Source organism: Hordeum vulgare, chromosome 4H, assembly GCF_904849725.1.
Source record: "Hordeum vulgare subsp. vulgare chromosome 4H, MorexV3_pseudomolecules_assembly, whole genome shotgun sequence".
NCBI lineage: Eukaryota > Viridiplantae > Streptophyta > Magnoliopsida > Poales > Poaceae > Hordeum > Hordeum vulgare.
In genome coordinates, this window is record NC_058521.1 from 458450047 (window position 1) to 458457103 (window position 7057).

Sequence of the window (7057 nt, forward strand, 5' to 3'; positions counted from 1 at the left end):
AACTCTTCCACCAAGTAATCCAACTAGCATGAACTACAAAGAGTAATCAACACTACTAGCAACCTTACAAGTACCAATCGGAGTCGCGAGACGGAGATTGGTTACAGGTGATGAACTAGGGTTTGGAGATGAGATGGTGCTGATGAAGATGTTGATGGTGACGAATCCCCTCCGATGAGAGGAGTGTTGGTGATGACGATGGTGACGATTCCCCCCCCCCTCCGGGAGGGAAGTTTCCCCGGCAGGATCGTCCTGCCGGAGCTCTAGATTGGTTTTGCTCAAGTTCCGCCTCATGGCGGCGGAGAAACCACGAAAAAGCTCATCCCTGATTATTTTTTCTGGACGAAACCCTCCATATAGCAAAAGAGGGGAGCAAGTGGGCCAGTCGGCTGCCCACAAGCCCTCATCGCGCGGCCTGGGGGTGTGGCCGCGCCGTGCAGGCTTGTGGGCACCCCCTGGTGCCCCTCCGGCACTTCTTCGGCCCAGTATTTTTGATAAATCAGGAAAAAAAATCCTCGTTGATTTTTATGGCGTTTGGAGTTGCGCAGAATAGGTATCTCAACTTTGCTCCACTTTCAGGCCAAAATTCCAGTTATTGGCATTCTCCCTCTTCATGTAAACCTTGCAAAGTAAGAGAGAAAAGGCATAAGAATTGTACCGTGAAGTGAAATAACAGCCAAAGAAGCGATAAATATCAACTTGAAAACATGATGCAAAATGGACGTATCAACTCCCCCAAGCTTAGACCTCGCTTGTCCTCAAGTGAAAGTCGAGCTCAATAAATATGTCCACATGTTTAGGGAGAGAGGTGTCGACAAAACAAGATACGAACATGCATGCATCATGATCAAGATCAGAACAGCAATACCAACATATAATCTCTCATGCTAAAGTGATAATTCCTTCACAAAGTAAAGCATGGATCAAGAACCTTACCAAGAAACCGATAGCCTATAGTCATTGAAGCAATTGCAATTTATCACAACATCAGAAAGAGTCAAATAAGAGCTTGTAAAGCAAATCCACATACTCAATCATCCTTTCGTTCTCTACAATTGCTACAACTCACGTGGTACTCATGAGATCAAAGTTTCAGCTCGACACAGAGAAAGAAAGGGGCTTATAGTTTTGCCTCCCAACTGCTTACCTCAAGGGTAATGTCAACAATAATAATTCATGAATACTTACCTCCAAGTTGACATATGAATATAGATCTTTCCCATGCATGTGACGGTAGCCAAGATAAAGGCGAAATAAGGAATTGATGAAGATCACCATGACTCTTTCAAGGGCAAAATGTAAAGGTACAAGATAGGCCCTTCGCAGAGGGAAGCAGAGGTTGTCATTCGCTTTTGAGGTTTGGATGCGTGTCCTCTTAGTGCGGAGGAACATCACTTTATATTGCCCCCTATGATAAAGAACTTTATTATGCAGTCTGTCGCTTTTATGTCTTCCTCATCACAGGTTCGTACAAAGCTTATTTTCCACACACTAATAGATCATACATATTAGAGAGCAGTTTTTATTGCTTGCACCGATGACAACTTACTTGAGGGATATTATTCAATCCATAGGTAGGTATGATGGACTCTCATGGCTAAACTATGTTGAAGGTTTATGGATGCACAAGTAGTATCTCTACTTGGTGCGGCAATTTTGGCCAATATGAGGTGGAAGCAATCGTCACATGCTAAGGGATCTCTAATCATATAACATTGTTCGGAGCCAAGCAAACACAATTCATTATGTTGTCTTCCTTGTCCAACATCTACTTCTAGGCATGCAATAGTTTAGTGAGTGTTCACAATCATAGATGGTGTCAGAGATGATATATTTATATGTGAACCTATCCTTATTTATCACTTCCTATTAATTACAACAATGACCAAGGTCTACGTTTGTCTACCCTCAACAAGTTTCAATCATTATTCTTTTTATATGTGAAGCCATCACTTCCCATAAGATCATTACATGATCTTTCATGCTTTTGTTCTATTCTCACTCTTTTGATCATGGCAAGAGACAAAGCCCTTCAACTAAGATACTCTTTATTATATGGCTCACGAGCTCGAATACATCGGGGGTGACACAAAGAAAAACTCAAGAATAAAACACTAAAACTTTTAATCTACTAGATAAAGAGAAAACTGAAAAGGAAAACTAAAGCAAAGGTAAAGGCAAAAGATGTGATGGTGATACGATACCGGGGCAACTCCCCCAAGCTTGGCACAAGCCAAGGGGATTGCCCATACCCATGCTTAGTTGTCTTCCTTTGGAGGTGATGGTGGTGGAGGAGTTGTTGCAGAGGTCTTGAGCTTGTCTAATTTCCACTTGAGCATAAAATTCTGCTCTCTCAGATCATCATTTTCCTCCTCAAGCTTAAACACCCTTTGGCAAAATTCCTGCTTACTCTCCTGCAAGAAACGAGAAGAGATAAACAAGGACTTAGGCTTCTTCCTCATCAATGGTCCAGCCATATGGTTCCAAGTCCCCATAGACCTTGGGGTTAGCAAGGTAATCTGCCACATAGCTCTCACGCTCTGAATCCTGAGAAGACATCTTGACCTAGATCTGCGGCAGAAAACAAGCTTGAAACGAAAAATAGAGGAAATCTGCGTGATGCAGAGGTCAGACCAAACGAAAGTATATCTAATGATTTTTTCCACACCAGAAGGAGTCCCCTGCACGAAAACAGAGTCCGGGAGGCGCACGATGTGGCCACAAGCCCTCACGGTGCGGCCAGGGGGTGGGCCCGCGCTGTGCAGGCTTGTCGCCTCCTCGCGCACTTTCCGGACTGCTTCCAATTTTTGTATTTTTTCAAATATTCCAAACGGAGAAAATTTCCTACAGGAAAAGTTTTGGACTCTGTTTTCTTACCGAATCACATACCTCTTCGTTTTCGGAGTGAAACAGGCTGATAAACATCCCTTAGGTATTCCTCCAGAGTTATGGTATTGATGATATTGCTTTCAACATTTATGGGAGTACCTGAGATATAATGCTTGATTCTCTGCCCATTTACAACTCTCGGACAATTACCTTCCGTGTTGTTGATCTTGATAGCACCGGAACGATATACTTCCTCAACAACATAGGGACCTTCCCATTTAGAGAGAAGCTTGCCCGCAAAGAATCTTAAACGAGAGTTATATAGCAAGATATAATCACCTACATTGAACTCACGCTTTTGTATCCTCTTATCATGCCACCTCTTAACCTTCTATTTGAACAGCTTGGCATTCTCATATGCCTGAGTTCTCCACTCATCAAGCGAGCTAATATTAAATAACCTCTTCTCACCGGCAAGTTTTAAATCAAAGTTGAGCTCTTTGATTGCCCAGTAAGCTTTATGCTCTATCTCAAGAGGTAAATGACATGCTTTACCGTACACCATTTTGTACGGAGACATACCCATGGGATTCTTATAGGCAGTTCTATAAGCCCACAGTGCATCATCGAGCTTCTTAGACCAATTCTTTCTAGACCTGTTGACAGTCTTTTGCAGAATCAGTTTAATCTCTCTGTTACTTAGCTCTATTTGACCACTGGACTGAGGGTGATAGGTGTAGGGGAACGTCGCATGGGAAACAAAAAATTTCCTACGCGCACGAAGACCTATCATGGTGATGTCCATCTACGAGAGGGGATTTCCGATCTACGTACCCTTGTAGATCACACAGCAGAAGCGTTAATAAATGCGGTTGATGTAGTGGAACATCCTCAGGTCCCTCGATCCACCCCGCGAACCGTCCCACGAACCGTCCCACGTTCCGCTCCGATCTAGTGCCGAACGGACGGCACCTCCGCGTTCAGCACACGTACAGCTTGACGATGATCGCAGCCTTCTTGATCCAGTAAGAGAGACGGAGAGGTAGATGAGTTCTCCGGCAGCGTGACGGCGCTCCAGAGGTTGGTGGTGATCTAATCTCAGCAGGGCTCCACCCGAGCTCCACAGAAACGCGATCTAGAGGAAAAAACCGTGGAGGTATGTGGTCGGGCTGCCGTGGCAAAGTTGTCTCAAATCAGCCCTAATACCTCAATATATATAGGAGGGAGGGGAGGGGCCTTACCTTGAGGCTCAAGGATCCCCAAGGGGGTCGGCCGAACCAAAGGGGGAAGTCATCCCCTTCCAATCCTAGTCCAACTAGGATTGGAAGGTGCAGTCCTTCTCCACTTACCCACTTCCCCTTTTTTTCCTTTTCTCTTTGATTTCTTTCTCTCCTGCACATAGGACCTCTTGGGTTGTCCCACCAGCCCACTAAGGGCTGGTGTGGCACCCCTAAGGCCTATGGGCTTCCCCCGGGTGGGTTGGCCCCCCCGGTGAACATCCGGAACCCATTCGTCACTCCCGGTACATTCCCGGTAATGCCGAAAACTTTCCGGTAATCAAATGAGGTCATCCTATATATCAATCTTCGTCTCCGGACCATTATGTAAACCCTCGTGACGTCAGTGATCTCATCTGGGACTCCGAACAACATTCGGTAACCAACCATATAACTCAAATACGCATAAAACAACGTCGAACCTTAAGTGTGCAGACCCTGCGGGTTCGAGAACTATGTAGACATGACCCGAGGGACTCCTCGGTCAATATCCAATAGCGGGACCTGGATGCCCATATTGGATCCTACATATTCTACGAAGATCTTATCGTTTGAACCTCAGTGCCAAGGATTCATATAATCCCGTATGTCATTCCCTTTGTCCTTCGGTATGTTACTTGCCCGAGATTCGATCGTCAGTATCCGCACACCTATTTCAATCTTGTTTACCGGCAAGTCTCTTTACTCTTTCCGTAATACAAGATCCCATGATTAACACTAAGTCACATTGCTTGCAAGGCTTGTGTGTGATGTTGTATTACCGAGTGGGCCCCGAGATACTTCTCCGTCACACGGAGTGACAAATCCAAGTCTTGATCCATACTAACTCAACAGACACCTTCGGAGATACCTGTAGAGCATCTTTATAGTCACCCAGTTATGTTGTGACGTTTGATACACACAAAGCATTCCTCCGGTGCCAGTGAGTTATATGATCTCATGGTCATAGGAATAAATACTTGACACGCAGAAAATAGTAGCAACAAAATGACACGATCAACATGCTACGTCTATTAGTTTGGGTCTAGTCCATCACATGATTCTCCCAATGATGTGATCCCATTATCAAGTAACAACACTTGCCTATGGCCAGGAAACCTTGACCATCTTTGATCGACGAGCTAGTCAACTAGAGGCTTACTAGGGACAGTGTTTTGTCTATGTATCCACACAAGTATTGTGTTACCAATCAATACAATTATAGCATGGATAATAAACGATTATCATGAACAAAGAAATATAATAATAACTAATTTATTATTGCCTCTAGGGCATATTTCCAACAGTCTCCCACTTGCACTAGAGTCAATAATCTAGTTCACATCTCCATGTGATTCTAACGAATCCAACACCCATATAGATCTAGGGTCTAATCACGTCTTGCTCGTGAGAGAGGTTTTAGTCAATGATTCTGAAACTTTCAGATCCGTGTGTTCTTTACAAATCTTTATGTCATCTTATAGATGCTGCTACTACGTGCTATTCGGAAATACTCCAAATATCTACTCTACTATACGAATCCGTTTCACTACTTATAGTTATTCGGATTAGTGTCAAAGCTTGCATAGACGTAACCCTTTACGCCGAACTCTTTAACCACCTCCATAATCGAGAAAATTTCGTTAGTCCATTAGTTACTAAGGATAACTTTGACCGCTGATCAGTGATTCAATCCTGGAGCGCTCTCTGTACCTCTTAAAAGACTTGCTGCAAGGCACACATCAGGTGCGGTACTCAGCATGGCATACTCTAGAGTCTACGGCTAAGGCATAGAAGACGACCTTCGTCTATTCTCTTTATTCTGCCGTGGTCGAGTTTTGAGTCTTACTCAAATTCACACCTTACAACACAACCAAGAACTCCTTCTTTGCTGATCTATTTTGAACTCCTTCAAAAACTTGTCAAGGCATGCATCTTGTTGAAACCTCTATTAAGCGTTTCGATCTATCTCCATAGATCTTGATGCTCAACATTCAAGTAGCGCAATCCAGGTATTCCTATGAAAAACTCCTTTCAAACAACCTTTTATGCTTTACAGAAATTCTACATTACTTTCGATCCACAATATGTCAACCACATATACTTATCAGAAATTCTATAGTGCTCCCACTCACTTCTTTGGAAATACAAGTTTCTCATAAACCTTGTACAAACCTAAAAGTTTTGATCATCTCATCAAAGCGTATATTCCAACTCCGAGATGCTTGCACCAGTCCATAAAGGATCGTCAGAGCTTGCATACTTGTTAGTATCCTTAGGATTGAAAAAACCTTCTGATTGTATTACATACAATCTTTCCTCAAGGAAACCGTCGAGGAAACAATGTTTTGTTTTCCTATGTGCAATATTTCACAAATAATGCAACAACTACTAACATAATTCCAACAGACTTTTAGCATTGCTACGAGTGAGAAAGTCTCATCATAGTCAACTATTTGATCTTGTCGAAAACATCTTTGCGACAAGTCGAGCTTTTCTTAATAGTGACTTATCACCATCATCGTCTGTCTTCCTTTTTAAAGATCCATCTTTACTTAATAGTCCTATGACCATCAAGTAGTTCTTCCAAAGTCTATACTTTGTTCTCACACATGGATTCTCTCTCGGTACTTCATGGCCTCCAGCCATTTGTCGGAATCCGGACCCACCATTGCTTCTCCATAACTCGTAGGTTCATTGTTTGTTCAACAACATGACCTCCAAAACAGGGTTACCGTACCACTCTGTAGTAGTACGCGACCTTGTCGACCTACGAGGTCTGTATTAACTTGATCCAAAGCTCTAATGATCACTATCATCAGCTTCCACTTCAATTGGTGTAGGCGCCACAGGAACAACTTCCTGTGCCCTGCTACACTCTGGTTGAAGTGACGGTTCAGTAACCTCATCAAGTTCAACCACCCTCCCACTCAATTCTTTCGAGAGAAACCTTTCCTCGAGAAAGGATCCGT